This window comes from Triturus cristatus, chromosome 6, assembly GCF_964204655.1.
Source record: "Triturus cristatus chromosome 6, aTriCri1.1, whole genome shotgun sequence".
Lineage (NCBI taxonomy): Eukaryota > Metazoa > Chordata > Amphibia > Caudata > Salamandridae > Triturus > Triturus cristatus.
The window spans coordinates 990,406,048-990,433,354 of record NC_140589.1 but is presented as its reverse complement, the minus strand read 5'-3'; positions in this window follow the sequence as shown (position 1 = coordinate 990,433,354).

Here is a 27,307-nt window from a genome sequence, read left to right as displayed (position 1 = left end):
CCACATAGGTGAGTATAAAACCTGCCCCTTCCCTGGCCATAATCCTTTGCACTACTCCAGCCCTGAATGAACTAAACCCTGCAGCACATTGGATAGCCAAAACAACACATCTCTCACCAGCACAAAAACACACACACACACCACACACACCACCTACACCACCCCCACCACCCTCACAACTGCATCTCAAACCATTTGCACATCTCACACCATGGCACAAAAGAAAATGCCCAAATTCACTGACAATGAGTTGTCAGTCATGGCTGATGAGATAATGAGAGTAGAACCACAATTGTTTGGTCACCGGGGTCCAACAGACACCATTAGCCACCAGAGAACAAATGTGGGGAAGGATAGTCAGCAAAGTCAATGCAGTAGGGACCAACCCGCGCACCAAGAAAGAAATCATGAAACGGTGGCATGACCTGAAGAGGCAGGTGAAACAGAAGAACTACAAGAACCATCAGCTGGCTGAGATGACTGCCGGTGGCCCTCCCATTCCACCAAGAACATTCACTGCATGGGAGGAGAAGGTGCTTGCCATACTGCATCTAGAGAGTCTCACAGGAATAGGTGGGGGAGTGGAGGCTGGTAAGTACAAACAAATGTCAACCAGCACACGGCTATGTACTGTCTTGCTCATCTACAAAGCTACACCCCCTAGGCCCAAATGCACTCATATGCATCACTCTCTCCCCAACACATGTCTCACAGATCCAACATTCACTCCCTCTCATTCACCCCAAAGGTAGCTAGCAACATTCCCTGGGTTGCATGTGTACAGCAGCCAGCACTACAACTCCCAACAGACTCCCTGTCCCACAGCTCAGCAGGAGTATTTCATTCCCCCCACCCAAGAGCCATGTATAACCATTCCTTTCCTCTGCTCCACAGGGAGCCAGCCATCTTAACAAGGAGATGTGTCTGTGTACAGGCAGCCAGTACTACAACTCCCAACAGGCCCCCTTGTCCCACAGCTCAGCAAGGTGGAGCACCCACCCCACCCAGAAGCATGTGGCTGCCATTACATTACCCTCAACAAACTAACAGGTAGGTAGCCATCTTCATAGGGAGGGGTGTATTTTGATTGGAGGGCAGCACCACTACTCCAACAGGCCCCCTTCTCACACAGCTGAGCAGGATGGAGCACTCCCCTACCCAGAACCATGTGTCAGCCATTGCATTGCTCAGCTTCACCTAACAGGTAGGTAGCCATCTTATGCTCTCTTGTCCCATCCCTGAGCAGGATGGAACACTTCTCCCCCCAAGAGCCATGTGTAACCTATTCCCTCCCTCTGCTCAACTTCACAAGTAGGTAGCCATTTTCACCGGGAAGGGTGTTTGTGGTGGGAGTGCAGCACTACAACTCCCAACAGGCCCCCTTGTCCCACCCCTGAGCAAGATGGAGCACTCCCCCAGCCAGAAGCAAGTGGCAGCCATTGTACCTCACCAACCAAACTCACAGGTAGGTAGCCATCTTCACAGGGAGGGGGAGTGGGTGGGAGCTCAACACTACAGCTCCCACCAGGCCCCTTTGTCCCTCCCCTGCGCAAACTGGAGCACTCTCTCCTAGCCAGAAGCATGTGGCAGCAATTTTACCTCACCAACCAAACTCACAGGTTCGTAGCCATCTTCACAGGAAGGGGGGTGCGGGTGGGAGGCCAGCACTACAACTCCCACCAGGCCCCCTTGTCTCTCCCCTGAGCATGATAGAGCACTCCCCCCAGCCAGAAGCATGTGGCAGCCATTGTGTCACCAACAAAACTCACAGGTAGGTAGCCATCTACACAGGGAGGGGTGTGTGTGTGTTGGAGGCCAGCACTACAACTCCCACCAGCCCCCCTTGTGCCAAAGCTGAGCAATATGACAACACCAGCCCTCACATCGCACCAAAATTGTCCGAGATCCAATTGCCACTTACAGTGGGCAGACAGCTAAGCGTGGGTAACTTTCACAGAAACCAAAGTGTGACTCACCAAATCACATGTTGGAGAAAATCAGTGCACAATCATGCGCAGTGCCATGGGGGCAGAGCATCAAGGACCATATGAAAACAAAGCAAGCCTAGTCTGTAGTACAAATAAAGCAAAGGACATGAAATGACAAAGGTATGCATGAGATAACAATGGCTAGTTCATGCTCAGATGTAACGTCTGCCATGCAGAGTAATCAACAAAGATGTTTCACATAAAGTCATTGTGCCGCTAGTCGTTAGATGACAACATGTTCCTGTAATCACAATATCTGCACGTGGCGCATGGTATCTATGGACAAGTAATGTCTGTACCTCCACATCATGTCATGATGCACAGTACTGTGCAGACATACAATGTGATAACTAATTAGCTGTGTGGTGTATAACCAGTAAATAAGGTACATCTAACACCAAGCTTGAGGGGTGCACTTCAATGACCATTTCCCCTGTTCCACAGGTGACCAAGAACTGACAGCAAAAGACGATCACTCAAACCTACAGAGCCAGTCTCCACCCCCTGAACATGGACTCTCTGATGCTGATTCCCTGGATTTCGAGGATGCTGAGCCAGAAGCCGGCTCATCAGGCATACCAGGATGCAACAGGTCCCTGGACCCTACTGTCCCCCTGCCACCACATCAGCAACAACAACTACGCTGACCCCTGCTGTAACGACCTGTGTGGCTTCCACCACCACCACCGCTGCCTGCAACACTCTCTCTGCCTCAGAGGATGACCACCCCACCCCACAATCTGAGGAGGGCAGGAAGAGTAGGTGGGTACGTAGAGTGGTGATGCCACAGATCCGGGACAGCATGGAAGGTGGGAGGGCAACTGGGCGTCAAACCCAACCGAACACTTGGACCAAAGCCCTGGCCAACATCGGCAGAGTCCTTGGGGCCTATGAACAAGCCCAGGGACACACGGGCCAGGCTCTGGAAGATTCCCTTGAGCTCCGCCTGCTGCTGAGGTCCATAGACACCCACATGGGTCAAATTGTGGACCTCTTGGGCCAGCTTGAGGCGGTTCTGAGAGACAGGCCTTTGGCCCAAACAACAGCTCCACCTCCCTCCAGTGGCCCGCAGGATGACAGTTCCCCAACCTCCCCTGTGGCCACAGAGAGGGGAGAGTCCTCAGACCCTGCTGAGCCTGCGGCAGAGGCCTCCCCTGCCAAATGTTCAAGGGTCTGTCCAAAGAAATCCCAGGGAGGATCCTATGGCAAAGCACCAGGCAAACGCCAGTCAAGGAACCAGCCATGATGGCACCCCTTCTCACCTTGCCATTGACTTTGTTGACTGTCCTTAACCACACTCATTGATTAACTTTCCACCTTTTTGTAAATATTAACTTCCCTGTCACATATACCCATAGTAAATAAACATTCTTTACACACCTATGTGTTCGTGTCAGCTCCATGTTTATCAGATGATGCACAATGTTGATTCTGTTTACAATGTACCAGGAGCAGTGATTGTTTTGAGGCATTGAGAGGCTGAAGGGACCTAGGAAAACACAAGAGAACACTATTCACTTGTCAGGTGATGGCATCACACCCATTGCACAACACTTGTCATCAAGGTCTCAATTCTGCACACATTACAATGAGCAACAGTACCAACATAGACATCCTGTAGCTGTGCATGACTACCCTGTCCCAGTAACATTAGCAGCCAGCACAGAGCCAACAACAGGCAGCAGTCACAAAGCTCAACTAGGCCTTTTCAACAACAAAATCTGCAGACAATGGCACCGTTGTACGTTTTCACTCACTTTCAAGGGAAGTAGCGTTTGATGAGCTGTTGACGCAGGTCAACACCTTCCTCCTCTCCACTTTCCTTGTCACTGGACATGTGTGGGTTTACAGGTGGTGGCCTTGGCGGCTCATCATTGTCCAGAAGCAGGGGGATCTCCTTGCGCAAGGCCAGGTTGTGGAGCATGCAGCATGCAACTACGATCTGACACACCTTTTGGAGAGAGTACATCAGTGCACCTTCGGTCTTGTCCAGGCAGCGAAATCGTGACTTAAGTAGACCTAAGGTATGCTCCACCACATGACGTGTCCTCCCATGGGCATCATTGTAGCGGACATCCCCCAGTGTCCTGTTATTCCTCAGTGGGCTCAGCAACCAAGGCCGGTTGGGATATACAGAGTCACCTAGGTGTGGGATACACAGACCAATATTGTAATCTTAACAGCAGCTGAGAACAGCATGTCACACATACAGCACACTACTTGACTCTGCGTACTCACCCACAATCCACGCATGCTTTGGATGCAGATTTGACATCAGCTGTGGTACGATGATGTTACGCAGGATGTAGGAGTCGTGGGCTGATCCTGTAAATTTGGCACAGACATGTGTGATTATCATATCTGCCTGGCATACCACTTGCACATTGATGGAGTGGAAATGCTTCCTGTTCCTGTAGATGTGCTCATGTGTCTGTGGTGGAACCAGGCCAACATGTGTGCAGTCAATGGCACCAACAACATTAGGGATGTGGCCAAGGACATAAAAATCACCCTTCACAACTGCCAATTCATGCCTCCTGGGAAATTGATGTATCAGATCCTGTATGTCATCATAGCGGACAAGACATCACATAGCACCATGCTGAACATAGGTTGCGACATCCCACCTGCGGTGGACACCGTGTACTGGAACGAACCAGAAGCAAAGAAATGCAAGGCCACCATCACCTTAGACGTTGGTGTCAAAGCAGTTGGATAGGTTCTGCGAGGCCGCAGATGGGGCTCCAACAGAGCACATAGGTATTGAAGGGTAGGTTGGTCCAGACAAAATATGGGTATGATGTCCTCATCCTCCATGTCTGCCAGCACTGTGAATGGACGATGCACATTTGTTCTCCTAGGTGAGATGAAAGGGGACACATGTCAATTAAATCCCCCAATGTGATGTGTCCAACATCCTACGTGTTCACTGAGACAGAGCCAACAATGACTGGCAGAAACACTTCAGCTTACAGCACAACTCACATGTAGGGACACCTTGATCTAAACTAGTCGCACACTTGTCCAGTATTCACACAGTGAGTACCCCAAAACAGAATCACACTATGTGAATTCCAAAAGGTTCATTGCAACATCTTGTGGCACCAGCCCTGAGAGTAGTTGACACAGCACATGTGTGAGACAGCAACACTGCAAGCCTCTACGTAGCTGCTGTACCTGCTACATCTACTTGCATAAGTCAGACAGGGCACCCAGTCACAATACAATTTGCACAGTGTGTGCACAAAGAGCAAGTATTATCATGAGTTCAGCAATCTACACAGTGAAATAGGCACGTTATGTGGTCATACATTCATTACTGTGTGTTGCTTAGCCATCTCACACATTGAAATGTGTACACATGTGGGAGTTCATTACTCCACAGATCTGTGCACATGCACAACAATTTCATGAGTGACATGTGAGGGAGTACATTCCTGTGCATGTAATCGTGTACACTGACATGGCATGTGTGATCATCAGTGTGCTAAATGTCACACTAGCCTTGGTGGCATGAGTCATGTGTCTACTGTACAATCTTTTGAACTGGCCATTGACACTGCCACTGCATGATGTGTTCATAGGTGCTATAAGCGTGCATCGCAAACACAATCACGGCCCTGGGTACCAATATCAAGTGGTAGCGAATGCCTGGCCCCTGCGGTATGCCACCGCAATGCCCATGCCGCTAAAGCCAATGGGAAACGCAATTGCGGTAGCCAAATGCATTTTTTTAAATAGCGGAGCTGGAGGTCCTGGTGGACGAGGTGCTGACACAGTATGGGAGGCTATATGGTGCTCCCGATGTCATGGTAAGTGTTTCTGAGTGAAAGTAGGGGAGTGCAGGGAGTGCACGAATGAAGTTGATCTGCTGCAGTATGTGCCTGAGAGTGAGGGTATGTGTGGTACACTGCCTAGCATGCTGATTTCATGGGAAAGGGGTTTGTAGCCTATTTTACACATTTCCCTGGCTGCATGTCATGATGGGAGGGGCATGCAGAGTTTTTGCAGCCATGCAGTTACACTGCAAGTTTGGTAAGTGGGAGTCAGAACAGAAATTGCCTGTGCTAATGCATGTTTTGGTCCATGAGGTTCTTCACAGGCTCATGTGTGACAATCCAAAGGTTTTCCGTCCAGAGGATAGTGATACGAGTATTTCTGACTCAATATTGCCACCAAGGATATGTCAGCAGTTTTCACAAGAGTGATTTGCCTGAGGGTGACACTCTTGGTGGAAATTCACCTATCACACAGCAGATTGTTGTACTTTTGAAACGTCCCCTTCCATTTCCATCATATTGTGTACTGATTTGCATGTAGGCACTGTTTGCCCTCTCATATTGTACATGCATGGGACAGTTCTGATGGCACACATTAGACTGCAGTGTGAGCCCCCCCTGGCCTGCACTGTTACTGCCCAATTTGTCAGGGACCCATCACTGTAATGACAGAGTGAGACATATGGGTTGTCTGCTACCCTATTCCTCAATGAGCTATCTTAGGCCTGTGGATTGCACAAGACAGACCTTGTGATAAGGGTGTGAGATTGTAAGATCATGTCCCTATATGTGATCTCCATGACACAGGTAGCCATTTACAGGCCAAGGACATTGAGGCATGTGCAGTGTTGGACACAGTGAGTCTGCACCAAAACATCATTTTTTATGTAATATATGTCTTGCTCCCTCACATACTGCAATGCAGATGGGGGCCAACTTCACCTTGCTTTCTTTGCAGGCATTCTGCATGTGTATGAGATGGCCAGGTACTGTGTCCATCGGCATACCTGCATGCATCTAGGTATGATTATTTCATGCTTATGTATTACGTGTCATGCTGTATTGTCTCTGCCAAACCTATCTGAGTAGCTGTGCTGAGTGTGTGCTTGCTCCTATACTGAGACACAGTGGTACATAACCCAGTGTCACAAACATTTGCTGTCCTTATCTCCCATGCCTGCAGTTCAAAGTCCACCAGCGGAAGGGCTTATGGAGGGCCATTGCACGCAAGGTACGGGCTCTGGGTGTCTCCAACCAACAGCACACACACTGTCATAAGAGGTGAGATGACATCTGCCAGCTGAGCAAAAACGTGGCAGAGATAACGCTGGGGGTGCTCCCTCGGACTGGCAGGTTGGCGCGCAGGAGCATGACACCATCAATGGCCCGCATCTTAGCTGTGACACAACCTGAGCTTGATGAACATTTGAGGGCCCATCAGCAGCAAGCTGGGGGTGAGTATTCTGCAAAGGGTGACTCTGGGTGTCAGAGACTGCATGTGTTCCACCCCTGAGCCAGTGATGGGCTCTGTGATTTTGCTAGTGTGATTCAATGGCTTGTAAGTGGACTCTGTGTTGGGTGCAGCTGACATGCATTTTAGCTACATGTACTTTTCAATGTCATTGATGTAATGGCCCTTGACTTTGCATTCTGAGTTGTGGCCTTATGGCATCGGCTGCATTAGGGGAGTCAGGGACATCCCATGGCAGTGAACGACAGTGTGCCTCATTTGAGTGTGCTTTAGTCAATGTGTGCAGTGCATGAGCAGAATTACACATTTGACACCAATGTGCAACTGTTGTTGTGCACAAAAGCATGGCAGGAGCTCATGGCCATTGCTAAATTACATTTTAGAGTCTGTATCTGTGTTGTCTCCTTATGTTGACTCCATATGTGACTGTGACAACATGTTGGGATGTGTTTCTTTTTCACCCACAGGGAGCTAGGTATGCTCACAGTGATCTGTATGTCAGGTTACATGGCGGCACGGGCAAGCTATTTGGCTGTGTGGACATCACATGGCTCAATAATGCCAAGTGTGCATACTACCAGGCATCTTTTGAGTTTTGAATTAAGGTTGCACAATGTGACTGCACAAGGTGTAGTGCAACTTGGGGGTATCATCATCTTGTTTTGTGCTTTGCTTGCATATGATGTTTGTGTGTATGGCATTAAACTGAACCCTGGTCTCTGTCTCTTGCAGCATATACCGAGGGCACAGAAGGACATGGGACGGACACCTGAGGTGAGGCATCTTGCACGACTGCTACACATGATCTCACTGACACTGATGTGACCAGTGCCTCTGAGGGGGACAGGAGTGTCCTTGAGGAATCCCGCCCGGAAACACCAACCTCTATGTCATCTGACGCCAGTGGTGACACCTCAATGTTGGCAGGCACAGGGAGTGGGAACTCTGCCTCCTCTTCCACCACACATTGCCCCGTGCCCATCCTCCCAGCTACTTCCACTAGTGCTGCACGTGCTCACACCAGTAAGAAGGAAAGAGTGTCCTTCCCCCCAGGCACTGCTGCCTGGGGAAAAGGCAAGGCCAGGCCAAGCATACAGCCAGATCCAGCAGATCCCCAGAGGGAGGGCCACCACCTGCACCTGATGCATCTGTGGTGGAGAGTGTGCCTGTTGTGCCTGCCCCACTTCCCACTCTTACCAAGACACTTATTCCCTATAAAATCCCCAAGAAGTGGCAAGGCACACCTCCACATTCCCCCTCACACACGGTGTCTCATGGCAGCATGTCTCTGCCTCCCTGTGCCACCACACCACCCAGTCCAAGCAGCCCTCTGTCTCCCAAAGCCGCTGATGCCTCTACCTCAGCTGGTCCACACTCTTCCAGGTCCAGTCCTTCAACTGTCCACGATGATCAGCCACCCCCCAGTCCAACTGACAGCCAAGTCTGAGGCTGAGTTCCCCTACCACCCATACTCTCCCACAGCAGTACCTGGACTGCCCATTGTTCTCTCCCTAGCTGTGTTGCTTTCAATGGCAGTGTACGGTGTCACCCATTCCATGTTCAGGTTCTCAAGCACACATGTGCCTACTTTGAACTATGGACTGGCCACTGGCCTTGATGTTTAACACTTTGTTTGCCCATTCCCTGTGCTGTACAGGTTCTCATGCACACATTTGCCTACTTTGAACTATGGACTGGCCACTGGCCTTGCTATTTATCATTTTGTTTGCCCATTCCCTGTGCAGGTTCTCATGCACACATGTGCCTACTTTGAACTATGGACTAGGGGTGGGCGGAATTTACGAAATCCACTTTCGCAAATTATCGCGAAAATGTTAAAAATTATCGCAAACACGCGGAAATATCGCGAAGATGCAGAAGTTTTTTTCCCGCATGTTCGCGAGATTTTCTGCATGGTTGCGGCTCGCCAACTTACCCATGTGGTTGCTCGCGGGCGCGGCCATCTTGTTTTCAGTTGTCTCGCGGTGCATGATCGCGAGAAGAAAGACGTGATCGTGTGACGCATGACGTCACTGCGGGCGCGAACTGTCGCGAGACTGCGCAAATGGCTAAAAACAATACAACATCTCATGGAGAACGTGACCGGATCAAGAAAACTTGTCGGCGAACGCAGGGATTCAGGTAAGGTGATCGCGCGCGTGCGAGAATGTATTATTTTACAGCACGAGCAAGAAACAATTTATCGCCAAGCTGCGGAATGCAGACATTTTGACATTTTGGCGCTTTCCGCGGAACGCGAAAATGTCAAATTATCGCAATTTCCGCGAACGGAACGAAATTTTAGCCCAGGCCTACTATGGACTGGCCACTGGCCTTCTTGTTTTTCACTTTGTTTGTCCATTCCCTGTGCAGGTTTTCATGCACACATGTGCCTACTTTGAATTATGGCCTAGCCACTGACCTTGCTGTTGTCTACTTTTGATGCCTATCTGGGTAATATGTAATAAAGACAGTTCCTCCTGTTGTTTGCTTTGTCAGTGTCCTTGCTTAATAAAAACTATTCTGTATGGGTATGGTTTCATGTGACACATGCTCAGTATGCCACTTTGACATTACCAATTGCTTGTTTTACTTTTTTAGGGTTTGCCGGTGGTGTGGGGCACTTTAGTTCTTCTTCATTCTGAGGCTCGAGGGTGCAATGATGGGTGTTTGTGATGATCTACTGTTATCCTAATCATTCTATGGTCAGGTTTGCTAAATTGTACACATGTCATGGTAGGGTGCACTACAAGCACAGAGGGGAATTCTATCCACAGGATTACAGGCAGGCTGGCCAGGGTCCATCATGGCTGTGTGATCTTTCTTGATGTGTGAACAGCAGTGTTGATGTATGGTCATCTACGGATGGCCTGTCTTCCTAGTCACATGGATACATTTGAATGTGTGGACTTGAGTGGTCATGAAGTGTTAAGGGGATGACTTGGTCAGTAGTGATGATGTGTGTGTGCCCCTGCAATGCCAACTGCACACATGTATGACCCAGGAGCTGAGTGCCTGTTTGTATGAATTTTCAGCCCTGTGCTTGTGATTTTGTGCACATGTAGGAGTTATAGGTTGTGCACTGTGCATTGTGTTGGTGTGTCCTTGCACTCCTGGGGGACACCTACTTGCTGCCAGTTGTGAATATGCAGAGTGTGTGACTGCCAAGTCTGTGTTGTGTTTTGTTGATCAGCCATGTGTCTTGTTACTGTTTGTGCTCACTGTGCAGACCTGCTCAGCCAAACTGACATTGTTGGGGAGTTTTCTGATGCATTGCTGTCACTTAAAGCCATTTTTGGCTCCAATGTGGTATGTGGGATGTGGAGTCATAGCATCTCCTAGCTTTGCTTCAGATACCTACCCATTGTGAGTGACTCCTCCATATATTTGTGTATAGCACACTCCTGACCTGCCCACTACTGACGTACACACCACTTCAGTCGCATGTCAGCTATCCCCTTGGGGTGTCAGTGTGTGAGCCTCCCCACCACTTCTTTTGTTACACTATGCTGTGTGGTGCTGATCTGTGCACAGGACCAATGTGCCACTCAGGACAGTTTCCCAATTAGTTATGTGTGATTATTTTGTACTGGTTTGCAGTCATGGTTGCTCATGTGCAGTGCATCTGTTTGTGCTGCATGGTCCTCTAGTCATGTTGTTTGCACCTGGGTGTCCCTGAGTTGTGCATCTTTGAGTGTAGGGTTAGATTTATGTGTGTTTGCTGTGATACTGCTAGCCTTCCTGAGTGTGATGCTGTCTGTGTGCTGTGCTGATTTGTGTTGTGGGACTACATGGTGTGACACTGATATGTGCGTGCCACTGATTTGGTTGGTGTGCCCACACTGCTTGCCCTGCATGCAGTGCTGTCAGTGTATGTTGCCTTGTACTTGCATGGTGTGCATCCCCTGATGTCCAGCTGAGTTTGCAATGTGATGGATTGGTCTGTGCATCTGTTGTGTTTTTGTTGTGGATGTATGCAGTGTTTGGCCTGTGTTGGCTCTTTCTGCTGACAGATGCTCTGTGTGTGATGTTCTATTTGCATGACATTGTGTGTGAGTAGTTTGGGCATTGTGATGCAGTCAGATGTGTGTTGCAAGTGCAGTGTGCATTACATGTGTGTGTGTCACATGCAGCAAGTTGTGTTCTTGTTACTGGGCTTGTTTTGGGTGCACACTAGTGCTATGTCCTCCTATCTTTGACCTTTTTGTGTGTGGCTATTGTTTTTGTGTCAGCATTGGTTCAGGCATCCCTGAGTGTGTGTGTGATGTTTGTTGATGCACCCAGGAACTGTGATTGGTTGACAGTGTACTCACAGGACTTCATTTGCACCATTCTGTGTGTTTAACACTGGTGTTGATTGCTGCAGGTATGAGGTGGGTAGAGGAGGGGTATGTGTGAAGGATCCAACTTGGGCTTGACAGCCAAGGAGTGTGACAATGAGCCATGTGTGTTGTGCTGATGTCATACACATGTCAAGTGAATTGATACAGATATGTGGCTGATCACTGTTTGACTTCAGACACTTCCTATCATTCCTGTGCCTATGCATGGCTTGCCTTGATGTCTCCCTGAGTTGTTGAACACAGGTCACTTTGGTTTAATTCCACTCACTGTGCCACCCATGTCTGATTTGATGGCCTAAGGGTGGTGTGATATGTTCCTTCTCTTGCATGTGAGGTACACGTGCTTTGTGCCTTGCTCCATGGCTCTCCTGCACTGACCACTTCACTTTTGGCTAGCCCATTTATTGTCCTCCATTGCTGCTGACATCTGGTATGTGTATGTGGCTGTGTGTCAGTATGGGGTGTGTCTGAGTGCCTTGGCAGTGTGTACAGTTAAGTGGTTGTTCATATGCAGTGTGAGTGTTCATTTTTTGATTGGACTCAGTTTGCTTGCTATGAGTGGAGGCTATCTGTGAGGTGGAGGAATGCCCTGCCCCTGAACTTCTGTGCAGGGTGTAATTCTTCACCCTCACCTTTTGAGACAGGCTCCCTGGCAGTTTGGTGTGTGTGGTATAGGGTCTTGGTGCACCTGGCTGGTTAATTGTGAAGAGGTGCACAGGCGGAGCACACAGCATGTCCACAAATGGGTGTGGGGAGTGTAGTGTGTGAAGGGTGGAGGTGGGGCCCTGTAAATCATTGTCATTGTGGACTGCCCATACCTGGTGCTGGCCCTGCCTACTACATTGTGCGCAGGTTTTCCTGCGTCTGCACCGCTGCAGTGACATGACCGGGACATTGCTGTGATTTCGTGGTTGATGGGTGACCTGGATGCAGAGGGGTGATTCTGTGATAGGTAGGACATTTGTGGGTACACTTGGGGATGTGTTCCTGTCCCCACTAGAGTGTCTGATGAGGACAGGAAACGTGCACCAGCCCTTGTGTTGTGTGTTGTGGTTGTGTGCGGAGTTGTGTGATTGCGTACCTGCGGCGTTATCCGCGACGGTCCATTATTTGCTGGTAGTGGATCAGGTACAGCATCGGAAAGGCGTGTAGAGCTGGATCCATTGTGGTCTGGACCGGGTGGAGGGGACCAGAAGTCTGGTTTCACGCTCCCCTGTCGTGCTTCCACCATCTCTGGTTGGGTGGTTTCTCCGCTGCGGTGTGACGGGCTGTTTGGGGCATCGTGATTTGTACCGTGGATGGGACGTCATTGTGCATGCTGGAAGGTCTCTATTGGCTGCCACTGCCGCTGTGGCGGGTGCATTTTTATGGCGGTTTACGTCGCACTGCGGTAGATGGGAAATGGGCTATGTTTGCCCATTGTAATTTGGCAGGCGTGAGGACCGCTGCTGGTGTGCGGAAATGACATTTTCTGCCAACACCACGGAGGTGCCTCCGCCCGCCATCCTAATGAGCCCCTTAGTGTATGGATTATTGTTTGTGCAAATTCATATTGCATTTGGAAAATTGTGTTTAGAAACAAATAGTTGATATATTTGTTGTCTATATTATAGGAGATATAAATGAGAGTGTACATTTTACAAAATGTACTTGAGAGAAATAAAAGACTTAATGTACTTGAAGAATGTAATTAAGAAACTGTAGACAGGTAAACACATAGCTACACTTATCCTATATAATGCTCTACGCTGATTTGATTTTTTTTACAATCTCGTTGATTGTTTTCCCCCCCGCTGTTGTATGATGATACCACAATAAAATCACTGTGTATGGTTCAGTAGAATATGAGAACAGCAAAAGAGGGAAACTGAAAATGTTATGTAATTTTAAACTTATGGTGTGTTCTTAAAAGTATAATATAACATTCGATAACAGTTTTTCTTCTTCTCTTATACAGAAGGTAATAGTGAAGTCTGAAAAGATTTTACAACAAAACTACTCTAAAATAGTATCACTGAGTTTTGTATCTACATTACTAAAAAGGTAAGAACAAATAATGTAATATGCATGATACTGTGAAACAATGTTTAGATGCACTTCTACTGCACTCACCCATTCCCTCACACACTACCCATGCACTCATCCATGCACTAAGGCACTACTCCTGCACTCATTCAATTTATTAAGGCACTATCCATGCACTACTAAAAACACCCAGGCACTACCGCTGCGCTCATGCAATCACTCAGGCACTACTCATGCACTTATCTATGCATTTGGGCACTGTTCATGCACTTATACATGCACTCAGGCACTACCTCTGCACTCATGCAGTCAGCCAGGCACTACTCATGCACTCATCTATGCATTCAGGCACTATTCATGTACTTATGCATGCACTCAGGCACTACCTCTGCACTCATGCAATCAGCCAGTCACTATCCATGCACTCCTCCAATTACCCAGCCACTGCCCTTGCACTCATGCAATCACCCAGGCACAGCCTATGCACTACTTCAATCACCCAGGCACTACCCATGCACTCATGCAATAACCCATGCACTACCCTTGCACTCCTCTAATCACCCAGGCACTACCCATGTCCTCATCCATGCACTGCAGTACTATATATGCATTACTTCAATCACCCAGACACTACCCCTGCACTCATGGAGTCACTCAGGAACTACCCATACACTCCTTCAATACCCCATGCACTACCTTGCACTCATGCAATCACCCAGGTACTACCCATGCATTCCTCCAAACTCCCAGGCACTACCCATGCACTCATAACATCACCAAGGCACTACCCATGCACTCCCCCAATCACCCAGGCACTACCCCTGCACTCATGCAATCACTCAGATACTACCTATACACTCATCCAATCGTCCAGGCACTACTCCTGCACTCATGCAATCACCCAGGCACTACCCTTGCACTCCTCCAATCACCCTGGCACTAACCATGCACTCCTCAAATCACCCAGGCACTATCACTGCACTCATGCATTCACACAGGCACTACCCATGCACTCCACCAATTAAGCAGGCACTACCCATGCACTCCTCCAATCATCCAGACCCTACCCATGCACTCGTGTAATCACTCAGGCAGTAACCATGCACTCAGGCACTACCCCTGTACTCATGCAATCACTCAGGCAGTACACATGCACTCCTCCAACTACCCAGGCACTACCCATGCACTTATGCAATCACCCAGGCACTACCCATGCACTCATCCATGCACTCAGGCACTAACCATGCACTTATGCACTCATGCAATCACCCAAGCACTACCCATACACTCCTCCAATCATCCAAGCACTACCCCAGCACTCATGCAACCCTCATGCAACCCTCAGGCACTACCCATGCACACCTACCAATCACCCAGGTACTACCCATGCACTCCTCCAATCACTCAGGCACTGCCCACACACTCATTCAATAACTCAGGCACCACTATTGCATTCATCCATTCACCCAGGCACTACACATGCACTGATCTATGCACTCAGGCACCAGCTATGCATTAATCCATTCTCTCAAACGCTATCCATGCACTCATCTATGCACTCAGGTACTACTCATGCACTGCTACAATTAGCCAGGCACTACCCCTGCAATCATGCAATCAGCCAGTTACTACCCAAGCACTCATCCATTCACTCAGGCACTACCTGTGTACTCCTACAATCACCCAGGCACTACCCATGCACTCATGCAATCACTCAGGCACTACTGTTGCACTCATTCATTCACCCAGGCCCTACCCATGCACTCATCTATGCACTCAGGCACTACTGATGCACTCATCCATGCACTCAGGCATTACCCCTGTACTCATGCAATCAGCCAGTTACTACGCATGCACTTCACCAATCACTCAGTCATTATTTATTCACTCATCCAGTTACCCAGGCACTAACTTGCACTCATGCAATCACTCAGGCTCTATCCATGCACTCATCCAATGACCCAAGCATTACTGCAGCACTCATTCATTCACTCAGGCAGTACTCACACACTAATACAATGATTAATATATTACACTTGCCGCAATTCATACAACACATACAAGTTTGTCTATTTTTACCCAAATAGGCGGTTCTAAAAATACCAATATTTTTCTTCTTTTTTTCTTTTTAATTTTTTTGTGTTTTTTGGACTCTTATGTATTTTTTTGTTTTTCTTTAAAAAAAAGTCAAAAACAACGGAATGAACTGAGCAAACTTTTCCAAACATTTTGCAATTAAAAACTCATTCCAAAAACAAAAACAAAAAAATTAACAATGGTGGTATTTCGCATCAACCACAACAGCATCCATAGATTGCGTAACACAACAAATAACTTTCTTGCACATAATGCACCACTGCTCAAGTCCAGCAAACTCTGGGATAATTTGGGCTCTTTGGGTCGATGCAGAAGAACCAGCCGAGGTACTAGGCCCTGCGACCTCATCATCTTGCTGAATTAGTTGTAGTAGTTCACGACAATGTTGCTCTCACACAAGATGACATGGATGTATTGTCTGTAAGTGCTTCATCATTAGCGTATAACAGTCAGACCCATGAGCAGAATTTTGGTCCAAACCCTAGGTGCTGGAGAAGCACAAAAAGGAAAGGCCATTTATCCGAGTTAAAGGCCATCCTGGCGTCAAGAGATAGAGTGGTGGCCTCCTCCTGTATAGTGTGAGAAGGTGGCCTGATATATGCTGTCCACTAGTTCTAGTGGACACCTTGTATCAGTCCAAACAACCACTTATGGTGATAGGTTAAAGACAACCTTATATGAAAGCTATCCTAATGGTAGCTATGGAGAGCAGCCTGCAGGTTAAGTCTTGAAGGAATGTAAAGCGGCTTGCTTTACCAGTCTATAATCTCTTAAAGGATCAAATGAAAAGACAATTACACCAGGTATATATTCAAAATATATGTATTTAAGATAAATCACACCTATCTAGTCTCTTTATGAGACTGGAGTTCGAAGTACTTCAGTTACAAGTGTTTAAGCATCAGTAAAAGCACAAATACACGTTTGGGCCCTAGGGGCGTACCAAACCATATGCTAAAATAGTGGTATAAGAACCACGACTGAAATAGGCAGTGTGCCTATTACCTCTAGAATTGATGGGACCCCAAGGAACCACCCAAGGTAGGGACACAGGGGACCCACGGGAGCCCTATGCAGTGTGGAATGACAACTGCAGGTTTCTATTACTTTCTATGGGGTATGTCGCAGTTGGAATTTTAAAGATTAGGGACACTTCTAATCGAAATAGGACCAAACCCTTTTGGACTTAGACAGTTCTAGGGCTAGCACCCTCGAGAGTACCAGAGTACTTGAGTTACCTCACCCAGGGAAGCCAGGTGCATAGGTGTCTTTTGGTGTCGGGTCGCATAATCAATTCCAAAGGAAGCCTGCAAAGAACTCCTGCTGCCGTGAAGAAGAGAAGTGTCCGGAGAGATCCAAGCCTGGATCTGGGATGTAAGGAACTTGAAAGCAGAGGGGACAGAGTCTGGGTCACTTGCCAGTGACCTAGGGCAGGATGGATGAATGCCCACAGATGTTGGGTGCTTCAGGTGAGTTGACAGGTGTCTTGACTCTTCAGCCACGAGGTTCAGGTGGAGTCGATGAAGTCCATGAGCCGGATTCGAGCTGTCCCTTAAAGCTTGTCGAGCACTGCGGTGTCGGCGACCAGAAAGGATCCAACAAGCCTTGGAAATCAGAGAAAGGACTGCAGTGCAGACCAGCAAGATCTGATGGACTCACCCAGTGAGGGTAAGTAAGAGCAAGACTGGAGCAACCAGAAAAGCCCAAAAAGAAGTGGAGTTGCCTTTGTGGGGACCTGCTAGCCAACGGGCTAGTGATCGTAAAGGAGCCTCAAGCGGTCACACTTGGAGCTGGCCCACGGGTTACTCGTGGAGTGGAGGCCAACAATCTTCGGTGCAGGAGGTGCTCAAGGCTGGAGCTACTAGGAGCCCAAAGCACAACTTCAAGGATGACCAGGAAGGTGTTGTTGCTGCAAAAGTTCACGGTGTCCAGGGGTCACGGTTCCACGTTACCCACGATAGCCACGGGCCTCAGCTTTGCTGTGGACTCAGGGTTGCCTTGGGGAAGTCTGGAAATCCACGTCTGGTGATGCAAAGACTTCGGTGTTCGGCAGGAGCTTCAGCAATGCTGACTGGTCAGTTGCTTCTTTGGTGCCTGCCAAGCAAGGGAGTCACTCCTTGACCCCAAGGGAGATTTCTTCAGTCTTCTAGTCAGGATAGAACGTCGAAGGTCCAGGATGTATGTTGCAGAGTTTCGTCCAGGGTGATCTAAAGTCCTAGGGACTGGATTCCTAAACTTATACTAAGTTTTGGGGATGGACTAACTCTAAGGCCCCACCTATGGGTGGGCCTGGGGTGGGGGTGGTTACACCCCTTCCCTTTTGTCCAGTTTCACGCCAGAGCAGCGGCTTAGTGCCCCTGCCACCGGTTTGAACTGGGCTATGCACGGGGACACCTTGTGTGCCCCAGGCAGTGTCTCAAAAGCATTTACTGAATGCATCCACCCTGCCCCAATACACATCCGCCTGTCTGGGGCGGTGGTTACACCGCCCTGTGACAGGAAACCTATTGTCCAGGCCTCCTGTTGGAAGGCGGACCCCGAGGAGTCGGTGAGACCACCAAGGGGGGCCCTCACACTGTACGAAGTAGCCGAGCGCTGCCGAGAAGTCTCCTGAGAGATCCTTCTCCTATCACGTACTAGCACAGTAACACCACCACACAGGACTCAAGGAGGTTGTCTCAAGACAAGCAATTCTTTATCATCAATAAAAAGGTTACGAGGTCAATATTTACACGAAGGGATCGAGGGATCCACCAAAAGTCTCAATGTCTCTTTGGAAGGGTAGGGGTAGCGGGACAGTCTTTGGCAGGAATGCGGTACGAGGGTACCTGGGGCCCAGTTCTTCTCCTCAAGCTGGAGGACCTCCGGGTCTCGGAGGGGTCGAGCCGCGACGCAGTCAGCAGGGCTCTGGCGTACAGTTCGTGGAGAGCCGCGATTCAATCAGCAGGGCTCTCAAGATGGTTTCTGCTCAGCTCGAGCCGCGACGTCGTCAGCAGGGCTCCGAGGAAGGTTTCAGCGAGGGTGGGCCGCGACAGCGTCAGCAGGGCTCCGATGTTCCAGGTGGTTCAAAGTGTTCACAAGAGGGAGCCGCGACGCAGTCAGCAGGGCTCGTGATGGTTCCGACAAGAGTTCTTCTCCGTAGGGTCAGCCGCGATTCAATCAGCAGGGCTCTCGACTCCGGGATACAACTGCCGATCTGTGGCGGGGTCGCCCCAGATATAGGTCTGGAGCCCTTTGATGTCCGGACCCAGGCGCCCGGGGGGGCGGAGAGGCCGGGTGGAGGTGGCCAGACGCCCAGCAGGAGAGGCGCCAGGCCCAAGGGAGTTGCAGGGCGATCACACCTAGGGATGGGAGGACAGTTGGGGGTCCCATCGTTACTGTCCTCCGCCGGGGGCGATGAATGGTTCCTGCGGCACCCCCTGGCCAGTTCGTGGTGCCTCGATGTCGGGGCTTCGCTGGGGTCGAGGCCGGGTTGAGCGGGGTCGCGCTGGCTGGTGCATAGTGTGATGTGGATGCCAACAAGATGGCGGAGCCACGAGGAGTATGTGACCGCGTGCAGCCCCTGGTGAAGGGCCTTGGTGCAGTTCAGACGGGTGGCCCGTGAAGGCCGGGGCGGGGAACGGGCACAATCCATAGGGTTAGGGACCACGCCACGAGGCCGGGTCCAACAGGCATCCCCCCCAGCCGAAGGCATGGAGAGTCACCCATCTCCTTGGGGATTCTCCTCGTCAAGGCGGAAGAAGCGGGACAGGCCGTCGGCGTTGGCGTGGTCATTGCCGGGCCGGTGTTCGACGTCAAAGTCCATCCCTTGTAGCGAGATGGACCACCGCAGCAGCTTGGGGTTCTCGCCCCGCATTTGCATTAACCACCGCAAGGGCCGGTGGTCGGTCTGTACCCGGAAGTGGGTACCAAAGAGGTAGGGCCGGAGCTTCTTGAGGGCCCACACTACAGCGAAGGCCTCACGCTCAATGGTGCTCCAGCGTTGCTCTCGGGGCAGTAGTCGTCGGCTGATGAAGGCCACTGGTCGGTCGAGCCCCTTTTCGTCGGCTTGGGATAGGACGGCCCCGATCCCATACTCGGAGGCGTCCGTCTGTACCAAGAACTCCTTCTGGTAGTCCGGGGCTTGCAGCACCGGAGCAGTGCACATGGCTATCTTTAAGGTGTCGAAGGCTGTTTGGCAGCGGGGTGTCCAGTGCACCTTCTTGGGCTGCTTTTTGGACGTTAACTCTGTGAGGGGGCCAACAATGCTCCCATAGTCCCGGATAAACCGCCGGTAGTATCCGGTGAGGCCCAGGAAGGCCCGGACAGCGGTCTGGGTAGTGGGGGGTTCCCAGGTCTGGATGGCATCTATCTTCGCTTGGAGGGGGGCCACCTGCCCGCTCCCCACTTGATGGCCCAGGTAGGTCACGGATCCGTGGCCGACTTGGCATTTGCTGGCCTTGATTGTGAGCCCGGCCCGCTGGAGGGCGGCCAGGACGGCTTTCAGGTGAAGGAGGTGCTCTGCCCAGTGGTTGCTGTACACGGCAATGTCATCTAGGTAGGCCGCGCTGAAGGCCTCAAGCCCGGCCAAAACCTTGTTCACCAGTCTCTGGAAGGTGGCCGGGGCGTTCTTCATTCCGAAGGGCATCACCCGAAAGTGGTAATGCCCATCCGGGGTCGAAAAGGCGGATCTTTCTTGGGCGCCGGGGGTGAGCTGGATTTGCCAGTACCCGGCGGTGAGGTCCAGCGTGCTCAAGTAGCGAGCGGCCCCCAGGCGGTCGATGAGTTCGTCGGCCCGGGGTATCGGGTGGGCATCTGTCTTGGTTACAGCATTCAGGGCTCGGTAGTCCACGCAGAATCGCAACTCTGGGGGGTGGCCGGGAGCTGCGGCCTTGGGCACCAGGACGACAGGGCTGGCCCACGGGCTGTCGGAGGGTTCGATGACCCCCAGGGCCAGCATCTTCGTTACTTCGGCCTGGATGCAGGCCCGCACTCGGTCAGGCACCCGGTAGGCTCTGTGTCGCACGGGGGGGCTCTCCCCGGTGTCGACGTCGTGGACGCACCAGTGGGTCACCCCCGGGGTGAGGGAGAAGAGGGCTGCGTAGTCCCGCAGCAGTCGCTGGCAGTCGTTGCGCTGTTCCGGAGTCAGGGAAGAGGCGAGTTGGACCCCTTCGATCGATCCATCATGAATGTTGGACTGCAAGAGGTCGGGCAGGGGTTCGGAGTCGTCCTCGCCCCCCTCGTCGGTCGCCAGCAGCAGGCTCAGTTCGGTCCGGGCAAAGTGGGGTTTTAGCCTGTTCGCATGTAAGACCCGGAGGGGGTTCCGGGGGGACTCTAGGTCGACCAGGTAGGTGACGGGACTTTTCTTCTCCACTACCTTGAAGGGCCCGGTCCACTTGTCTTGGAGGGCGCCGGGTTCGACCGGAGCCATGACCCATACTTTCTGTCCGGGCTCGAATTCTACGGTAGAGGAGTTCCGATCGTACCACCGCTTCATGTCCTCCTGGCTGGCCTGGAGGTTGGCTTCGGCCATGGCTCGGAACTTGCGGGTCTGGTTCCGGAGAGTCAGGAGGTATCGGTAGACGTCAGGAGGGGCGCCTTGGGGCTTCATCTCCCAGCCCTCCTTGACCAGGCTGAGCGGTCCGCGGACCGGGTGTCCATACAATAGCTCGAACGGGCTGAACCCCAGGGACTTCTGCGGGACCTCCCGATAGGCAAACAGGAGGCACGGCAGCAGAACGTCCCATCTCCGCCTGAGGGGCTCTTCCAGGCCCTGGATCATCCCTTTTAATGTTCGGTTGAACCGCTCAACCAGTCCGTTCCCCTGAGGGTGATAGGGGGTCGTGAACTTGTATGTGACCCCGCACTGCTGCCATAGGGACCGCATGTACCTGGAGATAAAGTTTGTGCCGCGGTCGCTCACCACTTCGCAGGGAAATCCCACTCGGGAGAAGATCCCCATCAAGGCCCGGCCTACCACAGGGGCCGTTATAGTTCTTAGCGGGACCGCCTCCGGGTACCTGGTGGCGTGGTCCACGAGGACCAGGATGAAGCGGTGGCCCAGGGCGGTTTGGGGGTCCAGGGGCCCCACAATATCGATTCCGACCCGTTCGAACGGGGTGCTGACGGCTGGAAAGGGCTGGAGGGGGGCCTTGACCCGACCCCCCGTCTTCCCGCTGGCTTGGCAGGTCTGGCAGGACCGGCAGTGGTTGTCCACGTCTTTCCGCATCCGGGGCCAGTAGAAGTGGGTCACCAGATGACTGTACGTTTTGTCTTGCCCCAAGTGTCCGGCGAGGGGCACATCATGTGCCAGGTTGAGAAGGAACTCCCGGAAGCGGAGGGAGACCACCAACACGCGGCTGGCCCCGAGTTCTGCCACTTTCTGTTCACTGTACAACAGGCCCTCGGCCCAGTAGACCCAGTGGGTGCCAGTCTGGTCACCATTGGCTTGCGCGGTCGCCTGTTGTCGGACCCCTTCGAGAGAGGGACAGGACTGCTGTTCTTGCTGGAACTGCTCTCGGGTGGGGCCCCCTTCATGTCGCCATTGTGTCAGTTCTGGTAGGGCGCTCGGGGACGCCATCTCTTCGGGGGAGGATTCGCTGGGTCCAGGGTCGGTGTCCGCCTCCTCCTCGCTGCTGGTGGGAGGGGGTGTGAGCCCCTCGGCTGGGGCGGCCCCGGAGGTCGAGGATGAGCTGGGGGCCCGGGCGGTCATGGACCGGGTGATGGCGCAGGCCCAGTCAGCCAGTCCCAACATTCGGAGGTGCTCTCGTCACTCCACTTGAGCCCAGGGGGAACTCTCCAAGTCGTTCCCCAGGAGACAGTCGACAGGGGCGTCGTCGCGCACCGTCACCTTCAGCAGGCCCGTCACCCCTCCCCACTCGAAGGGGACCAGGGCCATCTGGCACAGGCTTTCACTGTTGTCGGCCGTCCGTACGGGGCACAGGACATTCGGTAGAATCTGTTCAGGGGTCACCAGGTGGCAGCGGACAGCGGTGATACTGGCGCCTGTGTCACGAAGGGCTTCGGCCCGTTGTCCATTGACCGTGACCTGCTGCCGGTACTTCTGGGTGTTGCTTGGGATGGGGGTGCAGGGTACCATTTCTCGGCTACCCAGGCAGACCAGGGACATGGCTGCCGGCTCCCACTCAGTGTTTCCTCGGTCGAGGGCCTCCTCTTCCTCTTCTCCTTCTCCCAGGGCGGCGGCCGCCAGCTGTCGTGGCGGGGGCCCGCCGGCCCCGTTTCTTCGGTTCAGGGGGCAGACCGGATCGCTGGCATAGTGTCCGGTTTGTTGGCAGCCGTAGCAGGTCACTGGTGGCCGTGGTCCGGGTCTGGCCGGGGGCGCCCCCCTTCGGGCTCGGCTCGGGGAGAGTTGTTGCTGCGGTGGCCCTCGAGGGGGGCTCCTGGGGGCCCCGGCGGGAGGGTCTCGGTTCCTGTTCGGCCCTCCCCCTCCACCGCGCTGGCGGGGGGGGGGGTCCGGTGGGGTTCCTCTGGTACTCCCCCATTGAGTTCCGGGGGACCCGGGAATTGACCCATCGATCGGCCTCGACGGCGAGTTTTCGTGGGTCGGTCATTTTGCTGTCGAGGAGGTGCTGTCTCAGTTCCACAAAGCAATTGTTGGAGAGGTGCTCCCACACGATGAGGTCGACCAACTGCCCGTAGGTGGTGACTTTGCTCCCTTTGATCAACCCTTCTAGGGCCTGACTGAAAAAGTCCACATATTCCACCCAGGTGGTACCCGGGATTTTCTTGCAGTCTCTGAACCGCTGGCGGTACATTTCCGCGGTGAGCCCGTAGCGGGTGAGCAAGGCCTCCTTCATGTGGTCGTAGGAGGTCATCACCTCCTCCGGCAGCTGGAGCAGCGTGTCTCGACCCTCACTCAGGAACCGCCCCCACAGGCCCGCGCCCCAGTCTTTTCGGGGCACCCGATGAGAGGTCATGGCCACCTCGTAGGCCTTGAACCATTGTTGGATGTCGTCATTCTTGTAATACTCCTTGACGACCTCTTTCTGGATATGTACCTTGGTCTCGGAAGGCGGTAGAGTGTCTCTAGTACTGGGGGTGTTGGTCCCTCCGTTCTTGGCCTTGATCTCGAGCTCCTTGAGACTGCGCTCGTGCTCAAGAGTCAGTTTCTTCTCCTCCAACTCCCGGTGTCGTCTCTTCTCCTCGATCTCCTCTTGAAGCCGTAGCTGCTCTAGGGCCAGTTTCTTCTGTGCCAGCTGGAGTTCGCCGTCCAGCCGCAGTCGTGCGAGCTCTAGCTCGTGGCTCCGGACCTTCTCCCGCTCTCGTATTTCGTCTTCGGAGAGGCCGGTTTCTAGGCTCTTTCTTCCTCCGGTTGCCGGAGTCAGTGCGGTTGATGTGGTCTCCGTCAGGGGCAGGGGACCTTCTTCCTGGGAGGGGCCTGCCCCGGCCTCCCACCATGCCCTTAGAGCCTTCTGCATCTCCTCTTTGGTACCTAGGCCGGTGGTTGCAATGCCTTTGTCCTTGCAGAACTGTTTTAACTCTTTGTGTTCGGGCTGGAACTCCATTGTCGCGTTGTTTTCCTGGCTGCTCATGATGCTGTTCGTTTGGATGGGTAGCTAGTGGGTACTGGCTGGTACGTATTGCGTTCGGCTCGGATCCCGTCGCTGGCCACCAAATGTTGGAAGGCGGACCCCGAGGAGTCGGTGAGACCACCAAGGGGGGCCCTCACACTGTACGAAGTAGCCGAGCGCTGCCGAGAAGTCTCCTGAGAGATCCTTCTCCTATCACGTACTAGCACAGTAACACCACCACACAGGACTCAAGGAGGTTGTCTCAAGACAAGCAATTCTTTATCATCAATAAAAAGGTTACGAGGTCAATATTTACACGAAGGGATCGAGGGATCCACCAAAAGTCTCAATGTCTCTTTGGAAGGGTAGGGGTAGCGGGACAGTCTTTGGCAGGAATGCGGTACGAGGGTACCTGGGGCCCAGTTCTTCTCCTCAAGCTGGAGGACCTCCGGGTCTCGGAGGGGTCGAGCCGCGACGGCGTCAGCAGGGCTCTGGCGTACAGTTCGTGGAGAGCCGCGATTCAATCAGCAGGGCTCTCAAGATGGTTTCTGCTCAGCTCGAGCCGCGACGTCGTCAGCAGGGCTCCGAGGAAGGTTTTAGCGAGGGTGGGCCGCGACAGCGTCAGCAGGGCTCCGATGTTCCAGGTGGTTCAAAGTGTTCACAAGAGGGAGCTGCGACGCAGTCAGCAGGGCTCGTGATGGTTCCGACAAGAGTTCTTCTCCGTAGGGTCAGCCGCGATTCAATCAGCAGGGCTCTCAAGATGGTTTCTGCTCAGCTCGAGCCGCGACGTCGTCAGCAGGGCTCCGAGGAAGGTTTCAGCGAGGGTGGGCCGCGACAGCGTCAGCAGGGCTCCGATGTTCCAGGTGGTTCAAAGTGTTCACAAGAGGGAGCCGCGACGCAGTCAGCAGGGCTCGTGATGGTTCCGACAAGAGTTCTTCTCCGTAGGGTCAGCCGCGATTCAATCAGCAGGGCTCTCGACTCCGGGATACAACTGCCGATCTGTGGCGGGGTCGCCCCAGATATAGGTCTGGAGCCCTTTGATGTCCGGACCCAGGCGCCCGGGGGGGCGGAGAGGCCGGGTGGAGGTGGCCAGACGCCCAGCAGGAGAGGCGCCAGGCCCAAGGGAGTTGCAGGGCGATCACACCTAGGGATGGGAGGACAGTTGGGGGTCCCATCGTTACTGTCCTCCGCCGGGGGCGATGAATGGTTCCTGCGGCACCCCCTGGCCAGTTCGTGGTGCCTCGATGTCGGGGCTTCGCTGGGGTCGATGCCGGGTTGAGCGGGGTCGCGCTGGCTGGTGCATAGTGTGACGTGGATGCCAACAAGATGGCGGAGCCACGAGGAGTATGTGACCGCGTGCAGCCCCGGGTGAAGGGCCTTGGTGCAGTTCAGACGGGTGGCCCGTGAAGGCCGGGGCGGGGAACGGGCACAATCCATAGGGTTAGGGACCACGCCACGAGGCCGGGTCCAACACCTCCCCTGCCAGAGTTTCGGTCAGCAGCAGGAGGCCAGACCCGTGTCTATGGCAGTGGCATCCATTTTGTGATGCCAGGGCTTTGAAAGGATTTAACCGGGTTTAGCCAGTGTGAACATGTCTCTCCCTCTAGAAGGGTGGAATGCTACCCCCGCCACCAGAACTGGCGGGGGGTAGTATTCCAAAGCGTTTGACACCAAACACAACATGTTTTGATGCAGCCATTCCAAAGTTAGCATTTACCGCGAGGTTATAATGCACTTAAGAGTATATGGTATGGCTGTATCACAGAACAGCCATAAGGAAGTATTTCTGAATGCTGCAGAGGGGCTCAGCTTATGCTTGGGCACCCTCTCACATAAAACCAAGCACTGTGCCTTCAGGATTGTCAAGGCCTGCCATAGGAGTGGCTTATAGGTTTATATGTGTCTGTATAAGGTAGTGATATAGGTAGCCTATACCACAGTAAGGGGTGCAAGCACACCCTTACCCAGGTTGCAGTAGCAGACCTGTGGTATCATTTTGGAGTGCTTCCCAGGGGTGGCATAATACATGCTGCAGCCCCTGGTGGGCCTCTGAGGTAACTATGTCCTAGGTACATAGTATAGCATATACTAGGGGCTGATAAAGCACTCCAGAATCCAAATAGATATATAGGGTGGCATATTACATGCTGCAGTCCCTGGTAGGCCTCTGAGGTACCTATGCCCTAGGTACATAGTATACCATATACTAGGGGTTGATAAGGCTCTCCAGAATCCAAATAGATATCTACCTAACATACATGGAAACCATTTTAGAGAGGAAGCAGCTAAGCTGTGGTCCTGATTAGCAGGGACACAGCCAGACTAAAGTCGAAAAACAGTGAAACACCAGCAAAAAGTGGGGGTACCCATGTGAAGCAGATCCTACTCTCCTACACAACCCCTCCCAAACGCAGGGACATTAAACTAACCTTGACCAGTTGAGTCTTCATGTTCTAAGTGGAAATACCTAGAGAGTCCATCTGCATTGGCATGGTTACTCCCAGGTCTATGTTCCACTGTAAAGTCCATCCCCTGTAGGGAAATGGACCACCTAAGCAGTTTGGGATTTTCACCCTTCATCTGTTTTCGCCATAAAAGCGTCTTATGGTCTGTCTGAATAAGAAAGTGAGTACCAAACAAGTATGGCCTCAACTTCTTCAGAGCCCAAAGCACAGCAAAGGCCTCCTCTCAATGGCTGACCAATGTTTTTCTCTAGGGGTCAGCCTTCTACTTATGAAAGCTACTGGCTGATCCTGACCTCCTTCATTCAATTGGACAGTACAGCCCCTACCCCCAATACAGATGAATCTGTCTGGACAATGAACTTCTTGGAGTAATCAGAACTCTGTAGAATGGGAGCAGTGCACATGGCCTGCTTCAGGTCATCAAATGCCTTTTGACAGCTAGCTGTCCACTGAACATTTTTGGGCTTTTTCTTAGAAGTTAAGTCATTCAAGGGTGTCACTATTGATCCATACCCTTTGACAAATCTCCTATAGTACCCAGTCAGGCCGAAGAAGGTTCTCACCTGAGTCTGGGTAGTTGGAGCAGTACATTCCATTATGGTCTGGAATGGTTGAACCTGGCCTACACC